We start from the raw sequence: 12,222 nt of genomic DNA on the forward strand, positions 1-12,222 counted from the left end.
TGCGGACAAACGCCGGCTCCCTCGGCAGGTAAAGCGAGATGAGCGCCGCAACCCCAGAGTCGTTCGCGACTGGACTTAACTTTCAGGGGTCCTTTACCTTTAACTTTTCCCTTTGAGACCTCTTGTGAAAAGCGATGAGTGAATGTAAAACAATAATAATACTTAATAACTTATAGATAATTGCATCAGAAAGTTGCCTCTCTTCCAGATTCTAAACCTACAGTAGGAACTTATAGTTAAGTGGACAAATTGCCATTTTCCCAATGAATCAATCAGTGGTTCCAAGACATGCCGTTGTGTGTTCAGCAGACATCTTCCTTCGATACCCTCTGCAGAAGATGAACAAATGACTAAGTGGTCATTCAACAACTAAACTGTTAACATTTGCCTCTGAAGGAGACTCGAGTAAATCCAGAGGCTTAAATAACAAATCTTTGATAACCAAACAAACCATTTCTTTTGGGGGGTGCCATCTGTTTTATCACTTACATGGTGTTAACGTCCTTTCCAAATAGGCAGATGGACCTCATTCAAGTTCTGACAGTAACCCTTTGTTATTGGTACAAATGGCTTCAGAGGTATTTAATTACCATTAGTAATCATCGGTTTGCTGCTAGCTGGTGACATTCGGAATAGTAAGCAGGTTGCATTCTTTGTGTCCAGCGAGTTCATAGAAAGTTAAACCTACTTTTGACAACAGCCTCAAGCTTAGCCACCATTAACCCCTCTTCAGTTACAGGATGATGTGTTTGAACAGTATGAATGATTAATGGAAGCTAAATAGGCCCATTTCTAGCTTAAAAACCTTTTGTTGTTGGCAGGGCACGGGCGACTGGCAAGGTGAACAGGAATTCAAGTGTTGGGGTCCTCGCTCACAAAAGAGATGTTAATTTAATTTTATTTTACTAGGTGGTTGATGGCAAACAATGCCAGGCATGTCACTTCCGCCTCCTCCATGTCCAGCGCTGTCTCTCTCAGACCCCTTTCCAAGGGATCAGCTTTCCCTGGCAAGGTGGGTGTGGTGCAGCGCAGGCTGGCAGAGATGGGCAACCTACAAAACAAGGAAGCAGCACACCAGTAAATGTGTTATTTAATGGTTTGGGCTCACTGAGGAAGTGAGCAGGCGTCCTCAAGTTCCACACTGAGTTTGGGATTTCTGTTCAGGCAACTTCCAGAATGTTGGCCTATGCAATTGGCTACAGCTGATCATTTTGCTTATTTTCTCAATGGACAAGTGGGTGGTTTTTAATAGAAGAAGGAGAAATATGCCTCTGCTGGTCCTAGGAGACCAGCAGCGAGGGGAGCTTGTCACAGCAGGAGGGGGAGACACTTGCGCCTCTTCACCAACTTTTCTCCCTCCTCTTCTGGACTTCTCTCTGTCACAGACTCCCCCCACTCACTAAGCCCAGTCGCCTCTTCAGCTTCCAAAACCTCCTCTTCCCACTCTGCTCCCTCTTCTTCCGCTGACCTCTCATCACCATCCCACTACCAATCCCCAGACTTTGATGGTTGCTCCCACAACCAGGCTGGGACTTCACCTTTCCCAGAATATGTATTTAAGAACAGTAGAAGCAGCTGGGAAGAAAGGAGTTCAAGCATTTTATTTTAAAAATGACAATTTTATAAGTTGCTCGTCTTTGTTTGAGCCTTCTGCATGGTTCTGTATGTATTGCAGCGACGTAGCATGAGTTGTCAGCACCCGGGGCAAGGCAAGTAATTTGCGCCCCCCCTAACCCCTAACCTGCCGATCTGAGGCGAGTTGCCGCTGGCGCTGCCGCCCAAACAATGCCACTTGCCCGGAGGAGGAGGGGGGCAGAGAGGCGAGGAAAATGCAACATGGCCCAGCAGCTGCAGCAGCAGGGGCTGTGAGGAGGGGCTGCCTGGCGCGTCCTCCGTGGCCCTGACGCAGGGGGACCGTGGCGAGTGCTGAGAGCCGCTACCTGCCGGACGCCTTCAGCCCGGACGCGCGCACAGCTCGTCGGTTCCGCGAGACATGGGGCTCTGCTACAGCCTGCGCCCAAGGCTCTTCGGCGACTCCGGAGGCAGCGAGCGCCCCCCCCCCGATGTTGCGCCCGGTGCGGCCGGCCCCCCTTGCACCCCCCACGCTATGCCACTGATGTATTGTGGTACTTTATGCATTGTGACCTACTGTTATTTTCATTGACTACAGTTTAGTAACTAAGATTATTAAGAGTGAATATCTGTTTAATTATTATCTGCTGAAATCTGATGTTATTGGGTACTATTATATGTTAACGGATTATTAACTATCACTTTATTTGATATTAGTTGTTTATTTTAAAGCTGTGTTTTTAAGATGACTTTTTTTGTATTGAACCACATTGTTATAAGGTGTATGATCTTTGTTGTTTCTTCAGATGTCAGAGAAAAAAGCAACTATCTGACTTTTAGAGGCAACCCTGTTTAGGGAAGCTTTTAATATTTGATGAATTGTTGTATTTTAATATTTTGCTGGAAGCCACCCAGAGTGGCTGATGAAACCCAGCCAGATTGGGCGGGGTATAAATAATAAAGTATTATTATTATTATTATTATTATTATTATTATTATTATTATTATTAAGCTTGTAAACGGCCTTGTGTACACAGAAAGGCGGTGTACAAATTAAAAATGGGGGAGGGGGAAAATAGTGTTGCTTTTCTCAACAACAGATGTGCATGAAGGACTGTTATTTTTCTGTTTCCCCCAAAAAAGTTGTTGCACAAACTAACGTACTGTACATTATAGCGTTGGGCTGGTACATGTTTATTCACCACATGAGCTCACTGTGGATAGGAATGCACATCCCACAGACATCAATGTGGTGCTGACAGACATCTGCACCTGAATTCCCCTTCAGTTTCTCTGTCACCTTTCCTTTTTTTTTTAATAAGATATTTATTAAAGTTTAAACATTACAGAGAAAAAAAAAGAAAAGAAAAGAGAAACAAAAGAGAAATACAAGCAATAAACAATTACAAAACCTCAGAAACAAAAATACAGTAATACAAAACATCAACAATGCAAAAAAGGCAAAAAAGAAAAAACAAAAACATTTAAAAAACCCCAAAAAGAACAAACAAAAATAAAAAACCCCTTATTTTCATATCCTTATCTTTCATTTGCTTATTTCCTCGACTTCCTCACACCTCCTTTTTTAATACAAAAAAGTTCAATTAATTATTCCAGCAGGTTCTTTCCCTCTTTCTCAAATTTAGTTCCATAATTTATCTTAACACAATTTAGGCTTAAATTTACCCCTTTACCCAATATCAATCTATTCATACTTAATTCTTTATAGTATTTCTACTAAAGTCGTGTAGCTTCTTTCCAGCATCCTTCTAACATTCATTAATTTTAGAATATTTCTGTAAATATACTTTAATTTTTTTCCAATCTTCTTCCACCGACTCTTCTCCCTGGTCTCGGATTCTGCCAGTCATTTCCGCCAATTCCATGTAATCCATCAGCTTCATCTGCCATTCTTCCCTGGTAGGTAGGTCTTGTGTCTTCCAATGCTTAGCGATGAGTATTCTTGCTGCTGTTGTGGCGTACATGAAAAACCTCTGTCCTTCTTTGGCACCAATTGGCCCACCATGCCCAGGAGAAAGGCCTCTGGTTTCTTTATAAAGGTATATTTAAATACCTTTTTCATTTCATTATAGATCATCTCCCAAAATGCCTTAATCTTTGGGCATGTCCACCAAAGGTGACATTTATTATTCCAACATTTATTATTGGGCAAATCAAATGATAAATTTTTGCAAGCTTGACTGGTGTTATGTACCACCTGTAAATCATTTTCATTAAATTCTCTTTTAAGGCATTGCATGCCGTAAATTTCATACCGGTGGTCCATAACTGTTCCCAGTCAGCCATCATAATATTATGTCCAACATCCTGTGCCCATTTAATCATAGCAGATTTCACCATTTCATCCTGAGTATTCCATTTCAACAGCAAGTTATACATTCTTGACAAATTCTTAACTTTAGGATCTAACAATTATGTTTCCAGCTTTGATTTTTCCACCTGAAAACCTAGTTTTTTATCCTGATTATATGTCTCCATTATTTGGTAATAATGGAGCCAATCTCGCACTCTGTTTTTTAATTTTTCAAAGCTCTGTAATTTTAATCTGTCACCCTCTTGTTCCAAAATTTCCCAATACTTCGGCCATTTGGCCTCCATATTGAGTTTTTTCTGGGCCTTTGCCTCCATAGGTGACAGCCATCTTGGGGTTTTATTTTCTAACAAATCCTTATATCTTATCCCGACATTAAAGAGTGCTTTTCTTACAATATGGTTTTTGAACGCTTTGTGTGCTTTGACCTTATCATACCACAAATATGCATGCCAACCAAATACATTATTGAAACCTTCCAAATCCAAAACATCTGTGTTTTCAAGAAGCATCCATTCTCTCAGCCAGCAAAAAGCGGCTGATTCATAATAAAGTTTTAAGTCTGGCAGGGCAAATCCACCTCTTTCTTTAGCATCAGTTAAAATCTTAAATTTTATACGAGGCTTCTTGCCCTGCCAGTTTCTCTGTCACCTTTCCATGCCTATCTCTTCCACAAGTTTGTGTATCCAGCTGCTGATTACTTTCTTTGGCCCATGCTATACATAACACTAACTCAGTGCTTATATATCATGCATTTATTGCTGTTCTATTTACATACCTGTTGTTTTCATCTATCAGTCAATAACACCAGCAACTCAATTAGGTAATACTTATTAACAACAGTTATTAATAGCAGCCAGAGGGAGGTGGCCTGGGTAGATACGCCTCAGAACTATGATACGCAGGAAGATGGGCATGTCATTCCATTTTTTAATATTTCATGCCGCTTTTCACGCACGCGAGTCACAAAGCGGCTCAGCAACAATAAATTACAGTAAGCTAATGGAACATCGCAATTATAGAATAACTGACAAATCATCAGCGAAACAACCACCTTCTATAGACAACTATTAACAAAGCAACTAAGAAAATAAGCTGAACACTGCCAGTCAATGTAGATCAGGGGTGGCCAACTTCCAAGAGACTGCGATCTACCCACAGAGTTAAAAACTGGCAGTGATCTACGCCCTTTTGGGGGGTTCAGGTCGAAACTGAGCTTTTTTCTAGGAAGGAGGAAGGCTGGTTTTTTAGGGTTCAGGTCAAAGTTGTTTAGCTTTTTTTAGGGGCACCAAAGCTGTTGAGCTTCTTTATGGGGAGCCAGTGATCTACCAGTGATCTACCACAGACATCCAGTGATCTACCGGTAGATCACGACCTATCTGTTGGACATGCCTGGTGTAGACCATGGGTAGGCAAACTAAGGCCCAGGGGCCAGATCCGGCCCAATCACTTTCTAAATCCAGCCTGCGGACGGTCTGGGAATCAGTGTGTTTTTACATGAGTAGAATGTGTGCTTTTATTTAAAATGCATCTCTGGGTTATTTGTGGGACATACTGTAGGAATTCGTTGTTGGTTTTTTCAAAATATAGTCCGGCCCCCCACAAGGTCTGAGGGACAGTGGACCGGCCCCCTGCTGAAAAAGTTTGCTGACCCCTGCTATAGACAATACTGACTTAGATGGACTTATGCTTTGCGTCAGTATAAGGCAGCTTCCTATATTTTCCCCATCCCCAGTCCTGCACAGCACTCAAGGTAGGTTGCCAGCTCAGATCTTGTCTCTGCCATAAACTTACTAACTGACCTTAGCCCGTTGGCAGACCAACTCTGCATTACAAAGATGTCTGCAAATGTGACATGAAGGCTGGCAATGTTGACCTCAGTGTGTGGGAATCCCTTGCAGATGACAGCAGTAAAAGAGAGGTTGTGCATCCATAACCATGACCAGAGGAGGAATCACCGTTGGGAAGAGCACAAAGATACGCCATGGTGCCCCTGCAGCAGCACAACTGGGTGCCTTCCTCTGCCCCAGCTGCAACAAAACATGTCTCTCCCATATCGGTCTCTACAGCCACAGCAGGCGCTGCAACTTTCCAACGATTTCACTTCACCCCCCAAAGATACACTCCTCCATTGTCTCTCAAGACAGACAGATGCCAGCCACCTTAGCCAAGACACTCTCTCCCAGCTTCAGTCTTCCCATCTGAAAAATGGGAGATAAGAACACCGGCTTTCTTATGGGGCTGTTTTAAGGACTGCAGCTACATAAAGTAGCCTTTGAAACCACTGTACAAATGCCAGCACTGACAGAAACTGCAAAACACCACCTTTGTCAAGGATCTTCAGATTCCTATCACAACCCTCCTCCTCAAAGCTCTCTGAAAGGGCTGGTGATTTTTACAAAACTGCAGCCCCCTCATTGGCGGGGCCATCTCCTCCTTTCACCCTAAAGGATTTTCCACCATGTTCAATGTATACATGCAGGGCGGGTGTGTGTGTGCAGAATGTAAAGATATACTTCAATATTTGAATGAATTTTTGATGAGAGAGACTCATCTCAGCTCCGTACCAACTTTTCATTTAGTTGTGTGGTGTGTTTTTTTTAATCCCCAAGGGAGGCAGCAGGATATTAATTAGCCTCGTGCCCATTACTCAACAAATACACAGGCTTTAATTGCACCTTTGGTGTATTTTGCTCTCTGTCACAGGATCTTGCTTTTATTAACTACAGTCATTTAAGGTTCTGCGTCGCTTTCGCGGCAACGCATGAATACCGCAGGGCCCCAATGACTCATTCACCCGTACAGAGCTGTCAAGACAATTTGCCAGCCCAGGTGCAAAGCAACTCACCCGTCATGATAAAGATGAGGAGATTTTTATTTTTATTTAAAAGATATTTGTCAACAGAAATAAGGAGAATTATTTGCTTCAGACAAGTGGATGAGCGTGAAGCGGCCAGAGAAATGGCTACAGTAATTTTCAACTGAAGGGGGGGGGCAGGAATTTATTTTTCTGGTCCTCTCATTCTCTCTCTCTCTCTCTCTCTCTCTCTTCATTTCCTACCCTGGGATTTTTTGCTTTAATTGCAATTTGCTCCAGGAATGTAACAGTCTTTTTCTTTCCTTGTCGTCTCTCTTCGCTTGTACAGCCTCCAACTGTTTTTTGTTGTAGGTTTGTAATACTTGCCACCCAGTACTCCGGGTTACTCACAGCAGCAAGGATTTGGCATGCTCAGCTTGTGACCTACCAAACCAAACAGAGCCCATCTGCCATGCATGGCAGCTTGTTAGAGGCTGAATGAACCCCCTGTTTTGCGCTGTCTGCTGCGATTGCAAAAAAAAACAGGGGTTGGGAGATGAATGGGGCAAGCTCTTGGCAGGCTATAATAGATAGCTGCTGGACTGGGCTCAGTGAATCACAAGTTCTTCAGAGCTGGGGGGGTTGGGGTTGGGGAGTGTTCATCCCCATGCACAATTGGTAATTGTTTTTGAAAATATTCACCTAACCTCAGGGTCCCGTCCAACTCTGCAAGTCTATGATTCTGCGATTCAGGAATCATGTCCCTCAGTCTGCACTGACTTTGTTTGCTTTCAATAATGGTAGCATGTAGCCAAAACTGATTGGCTGTGTAGGCTTGTGATATCAGAACAGTCACTGGATGACCCATGATGATTAACTAGGATCACCCACAACGTGACTTTGCCTTTAATAATACAGTGGTACCTCGGGTTACATACACTTCAGATTACATTCGCTTCAGGTTACACACTCCGCTAACCCAGAAATAGTACCTCGGGTTAAGAACTTTGCTGCAGGATGAGAACAGAAATCGTGCTCTGGCAGCGCGGTGGTGGCAGCAGGAGGCCCCATTAGCTAAAGTGGTGCTTCAGGTTAAGAACAGTTTCAGGTTAAGTACGGACCTCCGGAACGAATTAAGTACTTAACCTGAGGTACCACAATAATAATTATTATTATTATTATTATTATTATTATTATTATTATTATTATTATTATTTATTATTTGTTCCCCGGGCCATCTGGCTGGGTTTCCCCAGCCACTCTGGGCGGCTTCCAACAAAGATTAAAAAAACATTAAGATGTCACACATTAAAAACTTCCCTGCCTTCAGATGTCTTCTAAATGTCAGGTAGTTGTTTTTCTCTTTGACATCTGGTGGGAGGGCGTTCCACAGGGCAGGCGCCACTACCGAGAAGGCCCTCCACCTGGTTCCCTGTAACTTGGCTTCTCGCAGTGAGGGAACCGCCAGAAGGCCCTCGGAGCTGGACCTCAGTGTCCGGGCTGAACGATGGGGGTGGAGGCGCTCCTTCAGGTATACTGGGCCGAGGCCGTTTAGGGCTTTAAAGGTCAACACCAACACTTTGAATTGTGCTCTTTGCCTTTACTCTTAACTGACTTTTTTGGCCTTCAGCGACATACAAGCATCTTGGCACATCTGATTGACTATGTGTCATTGTGAAATTGCCACATTCACTGCCACGTGATCCTGGGCTACCTCAGAGTGAGGGGTGCTTGAGGAAACAGCTCAGCAAGAAATTCATTCCAAAGTTTGCCCAAACTGATATGCTGCACCCAAAGCTGATGCTTTGATGCTCCTCCTTAGGTGAACAATTCAACGCCACCCGCACTGCCCCACTGGTCTCTACTGCTCATCACTTCACCTCTTCTTCGCCACATCATGTTTTTGCTCCTAGTCCCCTTCCTTGGGTTGTGTGTGTGACTGACTTCACAGAAAGTTTATTTGATGATTATTCCATCTTCCCAAGGAATCCAGCAACTGCAGTTCTGTTAGGAGAACCTAGAAATTCTACCTAAAATTTTCTGTGGAAGCAATGTGCAGCTCTGTTGGGAGAAAGATGCTACTTTTGAGGGGATTTTTAAAGCAATATTTGCAGTTGGAGAGAAAGGAAAAGTTTGGAAACTGGAGAGCTCATAGAGGATGAAGCTGCAAGACTTGGTCAGGAAGCGAAATGGTATTCCCACCCACCCCCTTGTTTAAACTGAGCTGTAGATTGTTATTTATTTATTTTATACACTGCTTTTTACCATAAATGGCCACAAAGTGGTTTCTGTGACAATCAACTAAACAACACATCGATCAAAACAATACGATATTTAAAACTAAATGAGAACCATAGGTAAACAAGAAAACTTCCAATTTGTAGCTCCCCGGCTCTTATTCCAAAACTGCAGTTCTCTGGAATTCCCCAATGCAGACAAAAAAAAAAAAAAAGCAATTATGAAAGGGAAAGTCTGCAACAACAAAAAAAGTCAGTTTATATTGGTGGAAATAATGTACTGAAATGCATCCTTCTTTGGAAGAACCCCTTGCAAAAATGTGTACATCAGGCAAAACTGCATACAGGAACATACATGTTAGGTGCAATGCAATTGAAAATGCATACAGGTTTTAAAAACTTATTCACAAACTCCTGCAGAAATTGGGAGAACCGAAGTGAAGGGGGGGGGTGAGACATTGACATTAACCAAAGTGGACAGGATTTGTCCATTCCTAGCGTGGCCGGCCATAATGAGAGAAGGGGTGTGTTGGTGTATACAGTGGTACCTCGGGTTAAGTACTTAATTCGTTCCGGAGGTCTATTCTTAACCTGAAACTGTTCTTAACCTGAAGCGCCACTTTAGCTAATGGGGCCTCCTGCTATTGCCACTCCGCCGGAGCACGATTTCTGTTCTTATCCTGAAGCAAAGTTCTTAACCTGAAGCACTATTTCTGGGTTAGCGGAGTGTGTAACCTGAAGCGTATGTAACCTGAAGCGTATGTAACCCGAGGTACCACTGTATGTGTATTTATAATCGACTCCTTTATGAAGTTCTGAAATGTCAAGCGTCCAAAACCTCCTTGCAGTAGGAGGACATTTTGACTGCGCTATTTATAAGTGATAGAAATGTGATGGCTGCCTGCTCAAATGATAAAGAATAATTACTGCGGGCACCTCCCGGCACCAGCGAAGTGCACAGATGCATGCGGATATCGAATCCAGGCAGAGGGGAAAATGCCCCCTTGTTGTGCAAGAGGAATGGCTGATCATATGTTCAGGAACTCACAGAGACCCTCATTCAGCCAAGCACAGCGGCAGCCGCCACCTGCAGATTCGGCTGGTGGCACACAAGAGGACGGGTATGTCTCTTACATAGCAGCTGTCCTCAGCCAAAGCAAATTACAGCGTCTTCCTCTTCGGAAGGCAACCCAGCAGTCGGCTTTTCTTACACCCTGATCCTGGGCGTAATTACTTGGAAGGAAATCTCATTCATTTCAATGTAACTTAGGTGTGATGAGGAAGCTTAGGATCTCAGCCCATAATCTCACAAGCAGGTTAATGCACACACACACACACACACACACACACAAACAGGGTGGTTTAAGAAATCTCAAAAAAAAGTGACAACTTCTTGCTTTTCTTTCTTTGTTTTTTTTTCTTTTTTTTTGCATAAACTATCTGTTAACTCAAGCGTGCTGCACATATGACAGCACAATATGCAATCCCATTAAAGTTGATATATAAAAAAACCCTGAAGCACTTTAAGTTTAGTGCAAATAAAATATGCACATGAAACGCAGAGACTTTTGGACATTAAAAAAAAAGTAACGGAAAAAGCACGAACTGTCTAACAGGAATCCTGAAACAAAAACAGTTTTTATCAAATGATCACCTACACAGGCAAGAGCAATTTTACATCTCGGTGAATTTATGTCATAATTTGCAAGCCGCAACAGAAAATACAGAAATTCTGTAGGTTATATATGATTATGGTATGATTGCGAGGGGCTGATCTTTAAAAAAAAATTCAAAAAAGGAACTCCTGAAATGAAATTTAGTCCTTGGGTTGCTGCAAAATGAACAGTATAATAAATAACATTATTTACCACATTAGGGGCTGTGCCCAAACTTGCCCTCCAATTTATCCAAGCTTCCTACCTCTACAAAAGAGGCTTCTACTATTCTGTTTAAAGCACTATGATGCGGCTTCAAATATACATGGCTTCCCCCAGAGAAATACCCCTGTCCCCCTCAGAGAGTGACAATTCCCAGAATTCCCTGGGAAGAGAGATTGATTCTTCAACCACTCCTAGACACCTCCTGCCTGAAACCCTGCAGATCAGCTACCAGCCAGTGCAGACAGTACTGACCTTGATGGACCAACAGTCTGACTTAGTTTAATGCAGCTTCCAGTGCTCCAGTTGCTCCAGTGGTGCTTCAGGTTAAGAACAGTTTCAGGTTGGGGGGCCACCAGGTGGCGCGTTGGAAGATGGCCGACAATAACATCTCTCTGACCCATACGAGGTACTAAGGGGCTGCTATGGGAAGTATGCAGCCTTCCTGATCCCCCCTGGATGCGGGGGGAGACTGTCCTGCCGGTGGTGTTCACAATGCACCCCCTGAAACGAGTGATGGGGGTGCCGAACACTTGGCACAGGCCCTTGGTGAAGTCAGATCTTCCTGACGCCGATTCCAATCAGCGCGTGCTGGTTGCTGCAGCTTGGAATTATAATTAGAAACATACGTTTGGAAACGAAGCTGAAAGCACATACATCAAGTAAAGCTCGACTGATAAGACTGCTGATTAATGGATCTCTGCGACCAGGACTGATGGACGGATAAGTAAATCTTCTGATGAATTACCATAAGGAGACTGTATGTTTGGAACGAAGGGGGGGGGTGGAGGAAAAAAACTCTCTTTTTCTCTGCATGATGTGACATTAATAACCCCTCACCCCAGATAGAAACAAGATCGTCGCGTTTCTATGAATCACAGGCAGGATTTTAAGAATTATGTGGGATGAAGTATAACAGGAAAGAAGACTGGAGAATGGTGAGAAAAGAGAGAAAAAATTATGACGCAGTTAAAAAAATGGCGTCTCGCCATGACAGGTTTGCCGGAGGAAGAAGGACTGGGGGAGGAGAATCAGGATTGTTTGAATGAGAAGGAATGCTGGAATGTAAGTTTGACCTGACAGAACCCCCAGACTCATTTGATTTATTCGGTAAGCCTGAGAAAAATAAAGGACAGATCGGAGATTAATTTTGTTTATGGAAGCGTTGTACAGAGGCAGTCCCGGATCGATATGATTTTTGGAAGAGTACAAAATCCACATGGAATGCCAGCTTTTAACCTGCTTGTGAAAATCATCAGAGATCGCAAAGAAAGGAATTTATGATAACAACAAGAAGAGAAAGGAAGTAATAAAGGACTATCTGGATCAAACTGGACAGAACTGTCTAATTAATGCAGTAAGATAAGTGATGCTGTTTTGGACTCGAGCTGAGCTTAATGTATGGGT

Source organism: Podarcis liolepis (genome assembly GCF_965112155.1).
Source record: "Podarcis liolepis genome assembly, chromosome: 5".
Taxonomy (NCBI): Eukaryota; Metazoa; Chordata; class Lepidosauria; order Squamata; family Lacertidae; genus Podarcis; species Podarcis liolepis.